General features: G+C 37.5%; 1 long non-coding RNA gene across 1 annotated transcript in view; it reads left to right on the top strand.

Annotated features, from left to right (window-relative positions):
• Window positions 1-3,458, top strand: part of LOC120525307 — a 34,113-nt gene extending 30,655 nt beyond the window's left edge. Inside the window, exon 4 of the long non-coding RNA XR_005632928.1 lies at window positions 2,187-3,458. This is a non-coding gene — a long non-coding RNA (uncharacterized LOC120525307). The remainder of the gene's footprint in view (window positions 1-2,186) is intronic.
• Window positions 3,459-22,768: the final 19,310 nt, after the last annotated feature.

The following is a 22,768-nucleotide window of genomic DNA, read 5'->3' as shown; positions in this document are numbered from 1 at the left end:
TCCCAGGATGAATTGATTCTGGCACAATCTGGATGGATGAATCTTTGGTAGCACGGAAAGAAGGGTGTCAGCAGTGCAGAACCATTATTTGCTCTGGAAGATTTAGGTGAGACAGATCATCAATGACCGGACAAAAAGAAACCTGTGACAGCAGCTTATTCCCTTAAATTGTGAAACTGGAGTGGAATCTCAGAAGTAACTGTACATGATAAAAATATCATGGAAAAGATACAAAAAAAGTTAATTAAAATTAATTGAATTGAAGAAAGCTCTGCATCCAAATTGCATGACTCATTTGTGTTCAATTCAAAAAACTGCAGAGAGCCAAGAAAACAAACAAGTGCTGGATTTGTTTCTGACAAATAAGAAAGGGGAAGAACAAAAGAGAAATCTGCTAATATAATGTTGCTTAGATATGGCTGTGTTAAACAAAAGGCTTTTTTTTTCTCTGCAGTAAAAAGACAGCTTATCATTCTTGCAAAAATATATCAAATAAATTTCAGGAGTAATTTTCTTCAAAGATTTTGTTTAAAAAGAAGTCATTGTACTCAGAAAGAAGGTGGTGGAGCTGAAATTGTTGTTGCCTCACATGATTTACTCCCTGATTCAAGAAACGATTGGGGCTTGAGGATTCTTCTTGTGGCCTCTTGATTTTTTTTTTTATTGCACCTTAAAAGCGTAATTAATTTTTTTTCATCTTCCACAGGGGAACCACTTGTACTCTATAAGGGTCTTGGGTGGGCTCTGACTTTGTTTGAATTTGAACCAAATTAAGTCCAAGCTTACTCTCTACTCGCAATTTTTTCATATGTTGAAATCAAATTATTTTAATAACATTTGTGTATATAACTGTTATTACCACTAACATCTTCAGACAGGGACTTCCAATGCAATTCCATTAAGCCTCTGCTGATTTCCACACTGCCAATGGCCAGATGGAGGTAAGAAAACCACATTTTAGGGCAGGCTGTCAAGAATCCCAAGCACTCATACTACAGTATGTGGTATTAACCATCTCTCCATTTTACTCTTTTCACCTTTCATCTACTAAGCACCTCCATGCCTGGCGTCTGTCTCTCCCACTACGATCCACTCAGCTCAAGGGGCTCTGCATCTCCAGCCTGGTGCTTCCTTTGATTGGATCTGGAAGTGATTACATGATAAAGGTTACTTTTACATGCTAAAGCACACAGTGCTGCTGTTTGGTGTCCCAAAACATCCCTTTACCCCTTTTCTAAATCAACTTTGTCCTCAGCCAGGTATTCATTGTCAGCTTTATTATTCACTTGAAGATATGAAAATCTATAGTAATTCTGTACAATACCCTTCAGTTGTACCTATAAGTAACAGTGCATGTGGAAATTTAGCTGAAGGGGCTTCTTGCACTTTAGGCTACATTCACGCAGCAGCTCTGTTATAATTTTCTTGCTCATACGTCACATTAATCAGATGTTTTGAAAGATATGTGAACTGCAAAAAAAAATCAAAAAATAAAGGACACATGGAATAAGAGCATTTCAGATTGGATCACTTTCACATGTGGCACTACTTGATTGTGACCTACGTTACTGGATGGATGGATGGAATTACCTGGAAATTTACACTCCCCAACTAATTTTATGTCAAAGTTTAATTGACCTTCATCATCATGTGTCTGCTCTGAAAATCAAGATTGACTCCAAGGAATGCATTGGTCGTGATTGAGATTTTTTTGTTCTTATTTTTTAATGATTTTACTCTTGACCATCCTTTTGGGGATTTTGAAGATCATGTTGGCCACATTTGGTTTTGTTCACAATACTGAAAATTACTCATATCTGTTACATGATGCGATTTTGTTTTACACATGGGCACCACCATTTTGAGTATTTTAGTTCAATCTGTTGCTTTTCTGTTTCCATGCACAATCATGTAGAAGTTTGCGATGGGTGACATAATCAGGACATAAGTATAGTGGTCAGTGTTTTACACTTCCCGTTTGCCCACGACTGCATTGTTCCAAAAACCCTGCTTGCATTTATTTACGTTTTTCTATCCCTAGTTTAAAAATTGTTGCTCTGCTGGTTTGACTATGATCAACGCTGTCTCAAACATTTGTGAGTGAGACAGTTTATGGGTGTGAATACGTGTATGTACGGGCCAGGGGTTGGCACTGCCCTCTAACTCTTTCTCCTCTTTCCCTGCAGACCAGCCAACATCCTAAATTCACTTCCTGTCCTCAGAGGACAGCTGACATCACTTCCTCTTCCAGTCCTCAAGATCCCACCTCCTTCTGATGTCATTCCCAGTTCCCAGAATGCCATTCTCCAATTACATCACTTCCTGTCTACCAAATAGAGGTCTGTTTATTAAATAACGAGACTGTGTTTCTATGTCTTAAACAAAGCAGCGAGAACTGATTATGAGCACTTGCCATGCAGGTTTAAACCTGTCCAAACCTGCACGACAAACAGCAACACTCTGTGCCATTTAGTTGATTTTCAGTCTCCGTTTAAATCAGTTGTGTTTCCCTTGTGTGCCAGAATCATGTTAAGTTTAAAAGCTGAGCAAAGTGTCAATTTGAATTTTTTAGTAAAATTACATAAAACACCATCTGAATCTTTTTAAATGCTTACTGAGGCTTATGGGGAAGACTGCATGTCTTGTGCATGTGTGTTTTTCCTAAATTGAAATCTGTGCTTAAAGAAACACGTTTTGAGTCAATGGATGCAGTAAAGAAGTAAAGAAGAAATCATCAGATGCTTGAAACAGCTGACAGAAACTGATCTGCTCCACGCTTTCGACCAGCAGAAACCAAGACTTCATTGGTGCGTAATTGTGAAAGGGGAGTATATTGAAGGGGACAAGCATTAGAATTGTCACATAAATAAAAGTGAGTTATTGTGTCAGTCTCGTTATTTAATAGGCAGACCTTGGTATATACATATGGCAGCCATTTTGCTTTTCCTTCAGTTCTGTTGTGAGCTCATGTCTGTAAAGACCAATCTAACCAACCTTATTTTTCAAGTGTGTGGGGAGGATCTTCATTCTGTTCTTTTACAACGCTTAACAATTTGGCTCTAACTAACTTTTTGATTTTTAGTTACCTGCTTACGATTCTTGTTTCACGCCCTGAACTATTTTGCCTGATCATTCATTTTTCCGGTTTCAACTCCTTGCTTACTATTTTGACATCTCCTGATTCCACCCCTTCTTATAAAGCTCCTGCCACCTTGTGCAGTTAACACTGCAGGATGGAAGACTTAAAAAGCATTTTGGGTGACTGTTAGCCGTTATTACAGGCCATTAGCTACACATTTTCATTTGGAAATGGCACTCCTTGTGCTCATATTTTTACGAGAGTGTTCTGGGCAGACATTTGCACAAGTAATCGAACATTCCCCTCGATATTCTGAATTGATAAACCTCTGTTTTGCATTCTAATCCTCCCACCAATACTAGCATCTCTCTCAATTTCATAGCTTTCTAAGTACATACACAGCAGTGATATTTGCACTCAAAGCAGCAGCTCCAGTCTTTCATTTTCTAATTCACTTCCTTGTCATCATGAGCTGATTAATTTGCAGAAAGCCAGTACTAAAAAACAAGTTACATAGTTCAGCAGCTAGCCTGCTGTTGGTGTTCATGGTTGTCTATTAGGTTGCATCTGTTTGACAAATTTGTGTTTATTAGTTTTGAACATGTGGGCCACATTCAGGATCGATGTATTTGCACACTGATATCAGATCTGGATTGCTTGGAAAATGAAATTGAACAGTCAGACAAAAAAAAAACTGATGTGAACCAAAAATCTGAAATAATTCACTTTTGATGTTACCCTTTGAATGCGGGCCTAAACTCCCAAATCTTGTGCTTATTTGTGTAAATGCTATACCAAGGAGAGCAGCTACAGTGACCTGCTGTGTGGACCCTCTCTGCTATACCAGTTTGGTGGACATGTTTCTGAATCATTTACTGTAGATAAAAATGTCTTGGGATTGTTGAGTTCCCTGTAATCCTAAGGGAATTCTCAACTCCTTTATTACTACTCTGTAGCCATCACCTAAGGGATCTTCTGTTTCTTCCTATATCTCCAGAACTTCTTTGAATTTTAAAGCAAATATATTCCAGAAACTACTGTTGTTCCATAAGCATATTTCAGGTTTTCTTCTGAGGGCAGGCTTTAGCTATTACTGGAAGGTCATTGCTACCCAGTCTTAGCAGAGACCCATTAACCACCTAGAGCAGTTAGCATACAAGCCTGACAGCTTTAACAACTTCATTGAGCAGGAATTGGTGCTCACCTGAACCGCTGAACTTGAGAGCTTTACAACTGAGGCTTTAACCTTTGGAACCAATTGCATTGATTCAAAGGTACATAAATGAGGGTCAGTTTTGGTCCGGTAATTCTTCTTGGGAAAACGTGACAAGGAATTAAATTATGTTTTAGTCAGTATTCTTTTTATTTTAATAATGCATAGTGTTATGTTCAACTAGAAGACAGCCATCTGAATTTAACTAATTGTGTTAAAGTAACATTGCCAATAATAGAGTAGTACATTAGATTGTAAGTGTGAGAAGTAAACGGCTTATTTAATTGTTTGTGCAATAAATATTTTGGTCTATTTCAATGATGTAGAAAACATAGGATTAAATATTAATTTGGGAGCATTCTTCAGGTCAGGGAAAACATAAAATGCAGTAAAAAAGCAGAAAAAAGGCAAGGGCCTTCCCTGTGGTCACACCTGCCTCATATTGAAACCAAAAGGATTATCTGGATGAGAAACCGAGAGACGTTAGCTAACCATATGAACCTGATGGCCTGCCCTCTTATTCTGCTTTGCTTTGCCAACATCAACTATGAGACACTTTAGGGTGTGTGAGCAGTTAAATGGACTTCTAGCCTGGCTCTGGGCATAGCCTTGATGTTAGCTTTGTTGAGAGTACTTTGAGTACTTCTTCATTTACTACATTTTACTTTGTTTTCCTCTTTTAATTTTTTATTTGGTGACCATATCATAGATTTTGTTTCTGTTTGCCTGTAGTTTTACCAGTACCTTGCCAGCTGTTTTCAAAACTGTTTTACATTTGTCATATGTAACAAATTTGTTGTAAGCATTAGGGGGACCAATTTACAGGGAAAATGAGTGTTCAAATTTTGAAGTCATATTGTGATTTCTTTATTTATTTTTTACCTTTACAATGAAAAGCCTTATTTATGACTATGAAGAAATACCTCCAAGTCCACTCCTACTGGTCATGCATCACAGCCCACAACACAGTACCATTGGAGCACAACAATGTGACCAATGAACAAGCTTGTTTTTATTTCAATTTTATCTTTGCGAAGAAACAATGAATGGGAAGACCAGGACAATCCACAACACTTTATGGCTTCATTTCTCATATTTTATACTATTTACTGATCCTGGCAATTGATTTTTTATGTTCACAACCTTGGATCCAAAAATAAAACCTTACCAACTAGCCAAACTCTTTTAAGTGAATAGTCATTTACCCTTATGCCCAATTTCAAAACTAAAAATTGCCTAATAGTGAGGGGTAAAGCATAGGTGAAATGCGGTTATGTACTGGATGGACTTAAGGGGACAGAAGAAGCACAAAGAGCCATAAAGAACCACGGACTACCTGATCAAGAGACAACAGCTTGTGATTCTCAAAGACAGAAATGATGGTATGTAATACTGGAGCACCTCAGAAAATTGCCCTGTTTACCATCTACACAAAGGACTTCTAGTTTGATGCCAGCGCTTGCCATCTACAGAAATTCTCAGATGCCTCCTCCATTATAGGCTGCATTAATAATAAAGATAATTCAGAGTGCAGGAGTCTTGTAGGTGATTTTGCCTTTTCATGTAGGGAGAAGCACCTGCAGCTCAATATCAGCAAGACAAAAGAGTTGGTGGTGAACTTCTACCATTCCAAAGAGCCTCTGAGACCAGTCACCATTCAGGAAGAGGATGTGGAAATGGTTCAGAGCTACATGTACAAGTCTCATAAACAACAAACTAGTCTGGTCTGATAACACAGTGGCACTGTACAACAAGAACCAGAGCAGACTGTACTTCCTGAGGAGACTCAGGTCTATTAATCTCTGCTTTGGATTCCTGGGAAAACAGCTTGAGTTCAAAAGATGCACAATGCCTGAGCAAAATTATCAGGAAAGCCAACTCTATTACAGTTGTAGAAAAGAGAATGTTGGCAAAATTGAATGCCATCATCAAAAATCCCTTTATTTCCTTTAAGAGACGCTCTTTTGGAGCACTTTAACCCATCGGTTTATTCCTCCATGTTGTGCTTAGAAGCGCCTCCAAGGGTCTTATCTGAAACCTGCTACCAGGCTTTACAATGCTTCCTCCTGACGTAACTTCTTTTACTCTTTGAGTTAATTTTGCTATTTCTGAACAATATCTATCTATCTATCTATCTATCTATCTATCTATCTATCTATCTATCTATCTATCTATCTATCTATCTATCTATCTATCTATCTATCTATCTATGTTCTCTGTTGAATTCTGAAGCCAAAGATATGACTAAAAAGCTATGAAATCTTTGAAATGTACTCTGCCATAGCCATCTCCAAGTCAGCTGAATAGTAAAACACAAGCAAGCTACCACAGCTATGCTGATGACACACAGCTGTACTTATCTATAGCACCTGATGACTCCGACTCTTTCGATACACTAACACAATGTCTTACTGGTATTTCTGAATGGATGAATAGTAATTTTCTCAAACTAAATAAAGAGAAAACTGAAATTTTGGTAATTGGCAATAATGGATTCAGCGAGGTTATCAGAAATAAACTTAATGCACTAGGATTAAAAGTTAAGACGGAAGTAAAAAATTTAGGGGTAACCGTTGACTGTAATCTGAATTTTAAATCGCATATTCATCAGACCACTAGGACAGCATTTTTTCATTTAAGAAACATAGCTAAAGTTAGACCTCTTATATCATTGAAAGATGCTGAGAAATTAATTCACGCTTTTGTTTTCAGTAGACTAGATTACTGTAACGCACTCCTCTCAGGACTACTCAAAAGACATAAATCATTTGCAACGAGTGCAGAATGCAGCTGCTAGAATCCTAACTGGGAAAAGAAAATCCGAACACATTTCTCCAGTTTTGATGTCACTACACTGGTTGCCTGTGTCATTCAGGATTGACTTTAAAATACTGCTTATGGTTTATAAAGCCTTAAATAATCTCGCTCCATCTTATATATCGGAATGCCTGACACGTTATATTCCAAATCGTAACCTTAGATCTTCAAATGAGTGTCTCCTTATAATTCCAAAACCTAAATTTAAAAGAAGTGGTGAGGGCCTTCTGCTGCTATGCACCTAAAATCTGGAATAGCCTGCCAATAGGAATTGCCAGGCAAATACAGTAGAGCACTTTAAAACACTGCTGAAAACACATTACTTTAACATGGCCTTTTTATAACTTCACTTTAACATAATCCTGATACTCTGTATGTTCAATTCTTCATAATAACTATTCATGGTGGCTCTAAAATCCGTACTGACCCCTACTCTCTCTTCTGTTTCTTTTTCCGGTTTCTTTGTGGTGGAGGCCTGCGCCACCACCACCTACTCAAAGCATCATGATACACCAACATTGATGGACTGAAAGCCAGAAGTCTACGTGACCATCATCATCAGGTCCTTCCATGAAAATATGATGATTTATGTTAGGTAGAATGCCCAGAGGGGACTGGGCGGTCTCTTGGTCTGGAACCCCTACAGATTTTATTTTTTCTCCAGCTTTTGGAGTTTTTGTTTTTCTGTCCACCCTGGCCATCGGACCTTACTCTTATTCTATGTTAATTAATGTTGACTTATGTTTATCTTTTATTGTGTTTTCTATTACTCTATTCATTTTGTAAAGCACTTTGAGCTACATTTTTTGTATGAATATGTGCTATATAAATAAATGTTGATTGATTGATTCAAGCAATTTTAATACAGTAGGTTTGCAGATGTACAAAATGTTTTCTCCACATTTGCTAATTGGCAGCCGCTTCCCTTACCTTACAGACCATTGGTTGGTCATTGTGATTTACTAGTTTGCCAATGCAGTTGTTATATGACAAACTACACACCAGGGGTACTTACATCTGACATCATGAAGACCTTTGAGAGACTGGTCCTGGACTCTATGAGTCGCCTTGTGATAGACCATCTGGACTCCCTGCAGTTTGCCTGTCGGACAAAGATTGGAGTGGAGCATGCAATAATTTATCTGCTCCATAAAACTTATTCTCACCTGGACAAATCTGGACACAATGTGAGGATTATGTTTTTGATTTCTGCAGTGTCTTCAGTACCATCTAGACCTCTCTGTTAAGGGGTAAGTTCAGAGATATGCAGGTGGATGAGGCTATGGTGTCCTGGACAGTGGACTATCTGCTGGGCAGACTGCTTTCTATGACACTCAAGGACTGTGTCTCTTATGTGGATGTGAGCAGCACTGGAGCACCACAAGAAACAGTCCTGTTTCCTTTTTGCTTCACTCTGTATACCTCAGACTATAAATATAACACCAATCATGTCATTTGCAGAAAATCACAGATGATTTCTGCACTTATGGAGTTTTTCGATAAGAGGGGTTAAAACAGAGTATAGAAATCAGATGGAAAACTGTGTTTCTTGGTGCAAAGAGAATAGTCTGTATCTTAACATTAGCAAAATGAAGGAACTGATTATTGACTTTCATCTCTCCAAAAAACCTCTATGTCCAGTCAGTTTTGAAGGTGTGGACGTAGAGGAGGTTCACTCCTACAGGTACTTGGGGGTCCACATTAATGACAGGTTGGACAGGTCTGCGAACTAAATAAGAAAGGGCAGAGCAGGAGAATGTGTTCTTTTACCATGGAAAGTAACATCCTTCACATCTTCTTTAACTCTGTGATGGCCAAAGCAATGTTCTATCCAGTGGTGTGTTGGGGTGATGGGATCACATCTATCTATCTATCTATTTGTCATATTGTTTGTTCTGTGATTCATTAATTTTGTTTTTTATATTTCTCCTACTGTATGCATATAAATTTCCCTTTGGGATTAATAAAGTTTATCTAATCGTATCTCACCTAATTTAATCTAAAATGACAAAACCAGCAATATGAAAGTAAAAGAATGCATTATAAAAATTAATTGGTAGGAAAATGTGTGTGTGAATCCTTATTTTTCTTGGATAGTTATTTTAGAATTTCTGCTAAAATACAATAAGTTTCCCTCCTGTGCTAAATTTGTATGGATAGCAAAGTAAGACGTGATCAGGTTTTGAATCAGGTTTTACAGATGCTGCAGTTCGCCTAGTTTTCACTGGAGCCGTTAACACCATTGACCACAGCATCTTCCATGTTCTCTTTGACAGTCGTTACCTGATTCTCCAGGAAACTCGGATCAATCAATACAACAGGATGTTGCTTCATTACATCAATAACTTCAGCACTTGGACTTGGTAGAATATCAACAGGCCACCACTAATAGAACATACCTCCTTCCTATCGAATATTCAGTACAAGTATGACGGCTCTTTCATTGTAAATCTTTAAACTTGCCACTACTTTAAGTCACTGTTGTATTCAACCCTGGAAATATCGTTGACAGTGTCCCAAATTCTGATAATCAAAGTTAGTAAATCATGAGAATCGAAATATAATATTAGCAGAGTAGCAGAGTTTATTCCAGAAACATAAAGCTGTATATCATTTGTAAATATAAAGCATCGGGGCTTCAGCTACTCCACAAATGAGGACTGAGTGCCGCGTGTGTTTAAAGGATTGTAAGTAATATGGCTGTGGCATGACGTACCTGTAAAAGGAAAAATGTAATGTTACAATGAAAGCTAAAATGTCTTGGAAAATACTAACTTTGCAATTAAAACTGAAACATATGGGCTGCAATTTCACAGCAAGCATACTCTTTATTCAATTATTATTTTATCAATTATTATATAATTGTGCATTCATTTCATTGCAGTATTGTTATAATAAGCTTATTTATTTCCATAGCTTTTTATATTTTCTAGGGAAACTGAGCAATTGTGTCTGACTTACTGTTTCAGGCACACAGTACTTTGCTTATTGATTCTTTCCTCTTTTGTTTAATTTCAATTGCATTGATTTCTTTCAGTTTATCTAGAAAGTGTTCAGGCCACAGGCACTTGTCAACTTGCACATCTTTCATGAGCCCATCTTGTTCTCAAATTCCCACCCAAAGGCACCACACAGAAGACTGGATTAACCCCATAGTATAATAAGTCTGTATATCCTCAAGTCTTTGTTTTCTTATTACAGTTACACTATATTAAATTTCTCTGTCACAAATACCCAGACAATCGGCCTCCAGTAGCAATCTAAATGGGATTTCAGCAATTGGATAATTTCATATTCCTCTCAGATCTTTGGTGTAAGTGTATTGAATTGGCTGCTGACTTCTTTTTCTTTTTTTAATTGACTAACTTGAATCATTATAAAATATAGAGAAAGATTGCCTGCCTTTTAATATATATAAAAAGTGAGCAGACAATCTGGTGCTGTCTGTGAGGCTTGATAATAGGGATTCCTTATCAAAATAATGTATATCTATCCATGCAGCTGTCTACACTTTAGCTAAAACATTTCCAAATATCGTCTCTGCTTGTGATATACATGGTGTAGTATATGTTGTGTAAATTACTGTTTAGAAATGTGGATTCAGCCCAGGCCAAAAAAAAAAAATCCAGTGGACTATCTTTGGGTAATTTGTAAATAGCAACGTTCTTTAACTTGCATTTGAAATCTCATCTCTGACATTGATTCTTGATTGACTGAACTAATCCAAAGATTGTCTGCTCATTTAACATAACATAACATAACATAACATAACATAACATAACATAACATAACATAACATAATATTTCTTAAACCTACATAATCCATGTCTGGTCCAGGGGGCTACAGCCTATTCCAGCTACACTAAGTCCAAAGCAGAAACCAAACCATTAGCAATGTATTATTTTTAGATTCTAGACCTGAAACACTTATGAACACTAAAACAAATGAAATAACACAACTCTGCACTTTCCCTAAAATGAGGCTTTAACTGCACATGGCATAGTGGCTAGCACTGGTACCACAGAGCTCAAGAGTCCTGTGTTCAGATTCAGGCCTGAGCACTGTCTATGTGAAGTGTACAAGTTCTCCTTGTGTCTACATAGATTGTTTCTGCCATATCCCAAAGAAACATCAGTTGTATAAACTGGTGACTTAGCATTTGACTCATATGATGGCCCCGGGTTAGGTTAGACTCACCTGACAGCATGTGAGAAAGGCAGACTGGAGTAGAAAAGGAAGAGAAACAAAAGAAGAAATTGGATCACTTGAGTGTCGTATTGAGAGAAAGGAGCATCCAGCATATAACAGTTTTAAATGCTTTGTGGATTACAAAAAGGAATTTGAACGACCTGATTGGAGGATACTGATAAGGATGTTAAGAAAACCTGGAATGGATTGGATTAACAGAAGTCTGACTGAAAATGTCTACCTGTGGCGTTTAGATATGAATAGAGGGAGACCTATCAGAAGCTGTAAAACCGGGGTAGGAGTAAGGAAGAGTGTCCACTGTCATGATTGATGTTTAACATCTACATAGAAGAGTTAGTAAGGGAAATAGTAGAAGGACTAGAGATGAAGTAAGGATAGTTCGATAACTGATATATGCACTATGGTAACCATCAGCTAGGAAAGTCTGCAGAAAATCATGGACAGACTGGCTGGAGCATCTGAAGAGTACAGCATGAGAATTAACATCAAAACATGAAGGATAACATCAAGCTAAAGGTTATTAACAAACTAAAGGGAAGTACCTGGAATTTGAAGTATATAGTAAGAGGACAGAACAAGTGAAGACGTCTGCTATTAGGGTAGTCTTATTAGACAAGATGCCAGATACGATCAAGAAATTAGGAAACAAATTAAAGTAGAGAAGGATACATTTTATAAAAGGAAGAAAGTGATGTGGGGCTGTCTAGATAAAAAAACAGAATGATTAAGACTAGCACAGAGTTAAATACCATATAAGTCTAAAACATGGATTTTGAGTAAAGAAGAAGCAAAAACATTAGATGCATTACAAATGTGGATGTAGAGGTGAATTGAATAGATGAGTTGGACAGAACATAACTCAACTGAAGAAGTACTAAAAGCTGTGGGAGGGGACAGAACAATTATTAATATGACATGTTCAAGACAAAAGACATCCTGAGAAGAGATTCACTCTTCATGGAAGGCTGGTTGGAGGGAAGGAAGAAAAGAAGATAAGGGGAAGACCAAGAAAACTACCTCTGAGTATAATGTTGGAAGTTGAATGAGATGACCAAGTGTGGGTGTTTGCATAATTCCTGACTTCCATTTGATTAGGCACTTTCTCGTCATGTCCCTAAAATTGAAGAAAGTGTCTTTTGGGTATATAGATACATAGGTTTAAATGGCCCTTATTGTCATAAGTCTAAAGTAGAAGTAAATTCTTACTTGCATGTACTAAACTACATGCAACTCATCCCCACTCTCTGAGTACAACAACCTTACTTCAAAATTTCTGTCTTTAATACGTGAAAAGTCTCAGAACATGTTTGTCATTAAGAGACAAACAAAATAAAGACAGAATAAAAAATGTGCATTATATATATTAGGGAGAATTAATTAATATTTATAATTTTGTTGTGAACACCATTGATTTTCTAATCATATCTAGTATATAATTTGTGCAGCTGGGGCAGGTCGTTTTATTGTCTTGTTCAGATTACATAATGTGATATAAGAAGCATCAGAAAGAAAATACAAGAGCCAGAGGCTGCAACATAAGCCCAGGATTATGAAATTACAGAATCACAGCGAGATTTAAAAAGAAGAGGGATTCAGGGTTAGCAGTTATGCATCTTTCAGGCAAAATAGACAGGGAAAAAGAGGAGAAGGCATAGTGCCTTCTTAAAAAACATCATTCCAAGTGAAGAAATACACATGAGAGGTAAAGGCTGAGCATTAGATTAGTTAAGACTAAGTCATCCAATTTATATATTGGGGTCTGCTGCAGGCCACTTTACCTTTTTGTTAAATGTAATGCAGCATTCACTAGTAAAAGCACCCCTTAAAAGGAAAGAAGAAGAAAACAAAACAAAAAAAATAACTGCCTCCGCATTTGAATTGCCACACCTCTAAACGTAAGGTTGACCCCAGTGTGAACCTGTTCTTTTTCAAGGACTGGAACAAAGATTTGTACTTTACATAAATGTACACTTAGCACTTCAAAAACTAAAATGCAACCATAACCTAAACAGCCCAAATAAATAAATAAATAAATAGAAAACAAAATGAAACAAATCACTCCACAGGAAATTCAATAAAATTACAAACATATGAGTCAAGGGGGACACAGGAAATTACAACCAGGGATGAAAAATGTGTCCTAGGGTTTTAACAAGTTACTTCGCTGGCAAGGGACTTGAAATGACATGGGAGCCATGACGTTGGCACAGGGCAGCGGACTCCTGAAAAAATACCTTAGTTCCATGTTGATAATCAGGCAAAACATTGACACTTCAGTAAGAGAAAACAAGGCTCATAGGAGGTGAGAGGCCTGTGGAAGTTTGGCACAAGATGGAATAGTAAAGGAACAGTAATAGCCCTAAAGGGAAGGTAACTCAGCTTACATGAGTGGCACCTGACCCAAAAGCTAATGAAAGAGCAAGCCCATGGAAGGCTGGCATAAGATCTAATGTATTCCTAGGCAACAGACCATAGTAAATGTTTTCCAGGTGAGACAATGAAGACTGTATTGTTCTTTTAAGGGTGAAAGAAGTGAACACAATACCTCCAGCCTAGTCTGTGTTTGTTAGGACAAAACCTCTGTTTGTGATTCTCTATATAAAATACCCAGGGTTATTCAAAGCTGAGGGTCAAAGGGCACCAGTAATCACAGCAAGGTCTCCCCTCAACTCAAATGTGATAAATGTCTAAGAAGTGATTTTTGAGGGAGCTTAATGATCCATGCCTAAGGGATCAGAACTATACTTGGTGCAAAAGCTAACTGGTAAAGTTGAGAGTGAGACAAGAAGTGACAAGTGAGAGGCAAAACTCTTTTGTGTTACTTGGTAGGCACAAAACTATTGCACCAAAATAAAATCTGATAAAAAAAAAAAAAAGATTCTTTCAATGTTATTTCTTTCATTTTTTTTAGATGACCGGTAGTCCTTGATTTCACACGGTCATTTTTCACACGGATATTTTTTTACTTCTTTAAATTTACTAACTCCCAGTTCACTAAACAAAACATTAAGAAATCTGATGAAAGAAAAGAACAATTCAGTCCATCAGGCTCATTCATTTAGCTGATATCTTAGCTGTCCCAATATCTCTTCCAAATACTTCTTCAAGGCTGTCAAGTTTTCTGCTTTAACTACATTTCTTGGTAGTTTGTTTCTGATCTCCACAACTCTTTGTGTAAAGAAGTGCTCCCTGGCTTCTGTCCTAAATGCACTCCCCCTTAATTTCCACTAGTGTCCTCAAGCACACGAGTCAAGCTGAAAGAATTGTGGTGGATCTACTTTATCAGTAAAACCTGGGCCAGATCTAAACACAATCTCCTATGCTCAAGACTAAACTATTTTAATTCTCTGTGTCTGTCAGAGTAAAACATGTCATTAAGTCCTGGGATGCATTTGGTTGCTCTCCTGCACAGCTTCAAGTTCTGCTATGAGATTAATGAAGCTATGTCTGTGCTTTGTAATTTTCAAAGATATTTCTTCAAACTCTTCTGCTGTGACAGTGCCATCAGTTCCTTTAACACTGAGGTGTTTGGTGTTATGTCTTACCCTTCAAAACCCATCAATATAAATCAGTGCACCTCAAATGTTTTTTCTTTTCAAAGTTCTTGAGCCTCAGTAACAGCAAACGGTTTTTCATTGTGAAGACTTGCATGTGTGCATATCATAATCCTAAGTTTCCAATAGTGGAAATTGTATTTTTGCCAAACATTTCATGGAATTCATGTTTGTTTTGATTATAATTTATTTTAGCAGCATCACCCGAGTTTGTTTTTGTGCAGGCACTGATGTTTTGTAGTGTTTCTGCTTGGCCGCAACCATGTTGTTTATATCAATGATGCTTCTTTACCATGTGATCACTGGCATTATCGCCTATGGCATCAACATGTAATCACTATTTAAGATGGCGATGCACAAATTCAGACAACCGAGTTAAAATTAGTTTCATAAACAAAATCGCTCTTAGTTGAAAACAGGAAAATGAATACAAGTCAGTATTAATTTTTTTAGTTTTGAGTTGCTTCATTGACAAAATCTGTAGTTTTTCATGTTAAGTTTTAACAGTTTGTTTCCTTCTCCTTTTAGGTATTCTGTTTTTCTCAGTCTTGTTATTGTTTTTCATTTTTTTTACCTAGATAGACACTTAACGGTACTATCAGGCAATTCAGTGCTTCATCCCAAAATCCATAACGAAATACTCTTTAGGTTCAGTATGCAGTTTCTTCAACTACACAAATTTATTGATGATTGATTAACTGATTGCATTATCTGTCCAGTGAGTCTATATTGTTTAATGTTTTTGTTGCTGTATGCATCTAAAATTATGTTAATCTAATCTAATTTAATAAAAGACTTAGGCTTGTCCTTGATAACAAAGGGATAGATTCCAGCATCCTGTCACCTTGTACTAGTTTAAACAATCTAAGAAAAGGTACGGATGGACAATGTACTGTCAGGTCAGGGATAGAATAGTGTTTGGCACAAACTCAGCAAAAGTGTGAGAGAAACTTTGTTACGTTCATAGACACGCTGCCGCTAAATATTCGCAGGCAAATCCACAACTTAATACCGGGAATGCCTGTTGAACATCTTAGATTCACGAGTACCGATTTGGGTAGTGATCACTTTGATGAATGAAACCTGTTATCTTTACCACGGTTGACATATCATTATGTATTTTTGTCAGTTTTGTTTATTATTTATTTGCCATGCTTGAGAGTTTCTTTTATGAAGTTCCTTGTATTTTGTGGTTGGTTCCCTAAGAGGGGGGACCAGCTGTCCATCTCTCTCTATGTGCTGCCCAAACAGGCCGAGGAGACAGGCAGTTTAACACAGTACATTGTATGCACTGGGTGTTGGTGAGTTTGCTTGTGCTTTGCTTATTGTTATTAATGAATTACTAGATTTTTTGACCTTATAGCTTTGTTTATTGACCACTCTATTTGGACTGTGTTAGATTCCAGCATCCTGTCACCTTGTACTAGTTTAAACAATCTAAGAAAAGGTACGGATGGACAATGTACTGTTCATGGTGTGCAGATTAACGACAAACGATTGTCTAAAACAATTCTTAAAATATTACTAATTAATTACTCTTAAATAACAAATCACATATACAGAAGATGACTTTTACCTCTGTTTTCCTCTAATTATTCGTCAACTGTCAGAATCTCATTGATAATGTTAATTGAGTGATGTCAACAGATTAAAAGTGTCTCTCTTTCACTGTATGTTTATCTTAACGTGTATGTTCATGTATGCAAGTGATTTTTGTCATTGCTTTCAAAAAATAAACTATGTGAAATTTACAACCTCCTTTCATGGTTTCAAGATTTAAGGACTTTGTCTTGGCCCCAGGCTGAGAAGGAAGTAATCAAATTCACTTTATGAAAAACAGTCCTGAAATATCTAGCAGGCATTTATTGATGTTGTCCTCAAATAACTGAGTACAGTATGCTGAGCCATTGCTAAGCTTCTTTGTTTCTTTCATAATCTTGTGCTGAACAATGGTTAGCGATGTTGTCTCACTACTCCAGGACACAGAATTTAAATCAACGTCTAGTCGTTATTTTCATGTGGTTTTTCACCCAGTGCTCTAATTTTTCTACAACTTCCAAATATTTTATTATTCTAATTATCCACTTTTAGTAGAATTATTGCTACTGTGTGTGTATGTATGTGTGAATGATGTTCTTTGTGATGAACTGCTCCCTCTTTCAGGGTTGGTTTCTCTTCTGTACACTATATCACAGGGAAATGCTTTGGCCACTTGCAGTCCTTAAAATGGATTAAGCAAAAATAAGCAAATGGATGTGTAAAGGGAAGATGATTGGCTGTTACTAACCATTAATGCTGTCCTTTTCGTATCCACACTATCAAATCTAAGCCAATTAATTGTGAAGTAGCAGAGAACCTTTGGCATCAATGGTGACAGATACAGTACCAGACAAGATATGCTACAAGTGAGAATTGAGGAAATCAACATAAACATGGAGAGAAAGTGCAACAACAGGGCTGGGATTTAAATTCAGGCTCCCAGAATTGTGAGGCAGCAGTGCTCACCAAAGAGCCACCATGCTGCCAATTCCGTATCTTCTACTATATATTTAACATAACATGTTTGTCTGTATATTTGTGCATTAAATGTAGCATAATTTTCCTTTTGGTTACTGTTTATTTGGAAATATACAGTATGTGTTAATTCTCTGAGAATATTTTATTTTATAAGAATAAAATGATGTGAGCTGATTTGACTTAATGAATTGAAATGTCTTGCTCTAAATGGCAGCCTAGACAGGAGTGGGGGTGGAGATAAAAACAAACAAACAAGAAGGCTCTTTCATAAAGCTGAATACCAGCATAGAGAAGGGAAAACAAAAAGCCACAAAGTAAAGTGCAGTGCAGATGGCATCCGTGATGCACTTTCAAATGTAGACTCTTCACTTTTAGTAGAATTACAGCTAAATCACTACAGAATAAGCCAAGGCCAAACCAGAAGTGGGGAAACAGTGGCTTTTTTATCTGATTTTTCTTGTACTGTTTGTTCCATTTTACTAAACAAACCTGCTGTAACCTGGGCTAGAGGCGGACCACCCCAGTCTGCTGATGAGAGTGCTGTCATTTGATTAAAGGAGTGCGTGTCGACTCTGGGAGCCTGTAGACGTCCAGTATATAAAGGGCATAACACATAACAGTTTCTCTTCTTTGTAGTGGCTATGCGGGAATGAGTTATTCTAAGAGGATCTGACATGCCTAAAAGTTATTGTCTAAGTATGCTGGCTTTTATGAAACAGAAAGCAGGCAATGCATTTTTAAAAAATTTTCTTGTCAACATGAGTGAGCTCTAGGAAGTCCAGTCAATATAGGGCTGATCAAAGCTTGTGCTCTTCTAAAGTCACTTGGCCATTTCCATGAAGCATAAAGGAGAAGCCAGGTTTGAGGCCCGGAGCTGATTATGTCCTTCTAGTAGAATACACAATTATTAAAGCTTTCTGCCAATTTCAATAATGCTATACAAAAAACAAGTAAATTATTTCACACAAAGGTTACCACGTTATATTTTTATACAATCTATATATATAAAAGCCAAATACCACTGACTCACTCATCACAAAATCTCTCAAACCATGATGACTTGGGCCTTGAAATTTGGAATGTAGGTTACCCTTGGCCCATAGGTGCTCGCTTTTTAAAAATTTTGTGGTCCAAGCACTTCTGTCTGTATGTCTGTCCGCTTTTCACAAGAGAATTACTTAATGGATTTAGATCTGTTTGTATTCTGTAATTTGCTTGAACTTTCCGTTTGATTTTGCGACTTCTCTCATTGCACTAAGTGCCATTGTTCATTTGCGGTACCGATGTATTTATGCAAATCCAAGAGAGTGGCTGTGGGATGAGAGCAGGGGGCGGGCCTTCCTCATTAACTTGCCAGCCTCTGTTCGAGTTGGTCTGCGTCTAGCCACGTGTTGGAGTGCACTTTGCCTTCCGCTTAGCTAGTGATACCTGTTTGTTCAACAGACATTATCATCTACAGATTGTTAAGGAGTAACGTTTAATATTTTTGAGAGAGAGATCAGAGCTCCATGTTTTTTAAAGAGGGTAGCTGCTGATTGCCAGAGATATCATGGCCATGTGCTTTTCTCCCCACATGGGGAACGCTCTCCCGTCATCTATTAATGTTTAATAACCTTAACGCTCACACGTACCGGTCCCAGGACATAACAGCATTTTAAAAACGTTACAGTAATGTGTGCATGCCCATCTGCCATGCATCTTGACATACTACCCATCAAATGAAACTTCAAAGTCTCGTCTTACCGATGATATAAACCATTTTGACACACAACAACCACAGCACTGACACTAAAGCCTTTTTTACAGAGAAGTACATACTTTTAAGAGTTGACTTTCCCTACCTTTGAAGACCCCCTGCAAGTCAAACATCAATATTTCCGAGCAGTTTTGGTCTCATTCTGTCCGTAAGGCTCCAGCGAATATAATCCAGTAAAACGATTAGGTCCAAAACACACGATATATCCTCAAAGGTACAAAAACTCCAGAAAACGTTTCATAACTTGAGACTAGCTACTTAATTTTTTTTCATTTATATTGCTCATATCAGACGTAATTTGTTTCTGTCGGCGATAACCATTCTACCGCATGTAACATGGAAGTGTTAGCTTCTGATCGACACCTAAGTTGGCCAATTACGACGGGTCTGGGGTTGACTGGCACCTCGTATAGCCAACGAGTGTCACAGACAGCTGAACGATGATGTACAACTCCAAACCCTGGTAGAATCTACCAGTTTGATTGGACACTGTGACTGACACTCAAAACTTACAGCCAATGAGCAGCCGAGCATTTTGATATGTAACTTGCCATACTAACTTGTAAACAAACGATCGGAGCTGCTGAAGGTGGCATTTGTGCCAGTCTGCAGAGTTGGTGCGTGGTTGTTTATTGTGATTTCGCCAAGTTTTTTTGCATTTTAAATATGAATAAAGGTAGAAGTTTAAACGTAAATAAACGCTCGATTAAATAATAGATGCATGTACGCTTTGCGAAAGTATTCAACCGGCCCAGGAGACGTCTAATGGCAGAGAGCGACACGTGCCACACGTGCTTTCTGCTTGCTAGTGATTGCTGCCATCAAGTGGCACATGGAAAAACGCTGAGCTGTGTTGTAACAGTTTGTAAAAGAAATGTATATAGTTTGTGTGCATTTTATAAAAAAAAAAAGTAAAAAATAAAAAATATATATATATTTTTGGCCCATAAGACTTGTATTGACTATTTTTACATAGAAATGTGTATTTTTTATTGTTTTATTATTTTTATAACTAATAGAGTGACACTGTGTGTAGATATAGATTCCTTTAGGTGTAAGCTTTCAGTAGAGCCCTCATTGATATCTGTGGGTTGAAGCATTCAAAAGTTATTACACTTTTTCCATATGTTCCAAAATGTGGATAATGGTCCCTCTAAAAAGCCCCTGGGCATGCCCACATAAAAACTGGTGTAAAAATGTCATTTTTACAGGTATTCTTTTCAAATTTGAAATGTGAGTAGTCAACAAGTTATTCTGTTGGTACATAGTGTGTTTCTGTCCCCACCTACCTACTGCAGCTTTATTTTCCTTTATTTTCATAAAAAAACTTAGGCAAGAAAAAAAATCGTTTTTTTTGTGAGTTCTAATGTGCATAACTTTTGATCAGTCACACCTACAGTGATTCTGACTACTAAGGGTGAAACTAGAGAATGTTACCTTTACAAAGAGACCAAACATGTGTTTATACTCCAGATAGTTCAATAACAGCAATGATTCTAATTTGGAGAGGTCGAATTACAAGCGATTTAGCAAAAATGACCCCGCTTGATAAGGGTCCTGTTTCATTACTATGTGGGTGCAGCCACGGGAAACAGCTAGTCTACAATAATGTTCATAAAATAAGTGTTTAATGTACTGAATTAGAATTGTTTTTAGTTGAGTACTGTAACTTAACACATTGACTGCTGGACTATTTATTCCCAGAATCCTGAAGTATAGGTCTATGCATATGTAATGAATAATGAACTCAATCAAAATTCATAAAAAATGTAAAGAAATGTAATAGAAAGCAATGGTTTTACTATCAACAGTAACTCTTCCAAAAAGTAAAGAAACTGTTAATTTATTTTCACCAGAAACATGACTAAAAGTCTTTATTTGATTTATAGAACGAGGCACAGCACCTTGCTGAGTTCCTGCTCACGGCATTTGTATCTATACTAATAAAAGGCAAAGCCCTCACTGACTGACTCACTCACTCACTCACTCACTCATCACTAATTCTCCAACTTCCCGTGTAGGTAGAAGGATACAATTTGGCAGGCTCATTCCTTACAGCTTACTTACAAATGTTAAGCTGGTTTCATTTCGAAATTCTACACATTAACGGTCATAACTGGAACCTACTTATGTACACATATACGGCCATAGCCTGCAGCTCGGTCGCCGTGTGAGGCGGAGTTGCGTCCCCCATCATTACGCTTCCCACATAATTGAGTGCCTTCCCATATAAGGCTGTCCGTCAGCAGCAATCCAATAGACACGCTAAATATTTGCGGGTGAAGGACTGTGCTTATGCAAACGAAGATGAGATGGTCAGGGACAAACTAGTGTTTGGCACAAACTCAGTGCGAGACAAACTTTTAAGTGCCGGTTCTTAGCTAACATTAAATAAACCTGTGGACATCGCAAGATCGCACGAGATAGCACAAGCTCAGCTGAGAACCTTCGATGCATGTACTCCGAACGGCTCACGTGAACTGACTGTGAACGCAGTATGCAGAGAACAAGGAAGAGCTCCAAAGAGCGCTGAACAAAAAACGCATTACACAATTGAGAAGGCAGCAAAAGAATATGAAGCCAGTGACGCATACAAGCATATTCATAAGTGCAGCTACTGCAGAAACAAAGCACGGTGTAAACCTTAAGTTTAAATTAAGTTCATAGACACACTGCCGCTGGCATTTGTCATGCCTACGACGAATACGATATTCGCAAGATACAAGTTTACTGAGAGGACGCAGGGTATAAACAAGACTTTTCATCACTTTGTAATGGAGTTAAAATTGCTGGTGAAGGACTGTGCTTATGCAAACGAAGATGAGATGGTCAGGGATAGAATAGTGTTTGGCACAAACTCAGCAAAAGTGTGAGAGAAACTTTGTTACGGTCATAGACACGCTGCCGCTAAATATTCGCAGGCAAATCCACAACTTAATACCGGGAATGCCTGTTGAACATCTTAGATTCACGAGTACCGATTTGGGTAGTGATCACTTCAATGAATGAAACCTGTTATCTTTACCACGGTTGACATATCATTATGTATTTTTGTCAGTTTTGTTTATTATTTATTTGCCATGCTTGAGAGTTTCTTTTATGAAGTTCCTTGTATTTTGTGGTTGGTTCCCTAAGAGGGGGGGCCAGCTGTCCATCTCTCTCTATGTGCTGCCCAAACAGGCCGAGGAGACAGGCAGTTTAACACAGTACATTGTATGCACTGGGTGTTGGTGAGTTTGCTTGTGCTTTGCTTATTGTTATTAATGAATTACTAGATTTTTAACCTTTTAGCTTTGTTTATTGACCACTCTATTTGGACTGTGATTGGGTCTCTGTTTCTGGGTTGCCTTTTATTTAGGCAACTTCTTGTGTGCCTTTCTGCACTTAGAGCTTTCTTTGTTATACAGAATATTTTATTTATAAATATTCCTCATTTGCAAGCTGTTATAATACACATTATTTTGAGCATTTCATTTGTTTTTTTCTTATATAACATCTCCCATGGTGTGGGGTAGTGTTAGCAATAAAGCTAAATGAAAGATGCAACCAGGAAAATAGTTGAGACAGTGAAACCTGGTGCTTTTCTGTGTAGACACACTCATTTGAATCTTTATTAAATATA

This window comes from Polypterus senegalus, chromosome 3 (assembly GCF_016835505.1).
Source record: "Polypterus senegalus isolate Bchr_013 chromosome 3, ASM1683550v1, whole genome shotgun sequence".
Taxonomy (NCBI): Eukaryota; Metazoa; Chordata; class Cladistia; order Polypteriformes; family Polypteridae; genus Polypterus; species Polypterus senegalus.
Note: the sequence above shows the minus strand (reverse complement) of the source record. Positions and strands in the feature narration are given on the sequence as shown.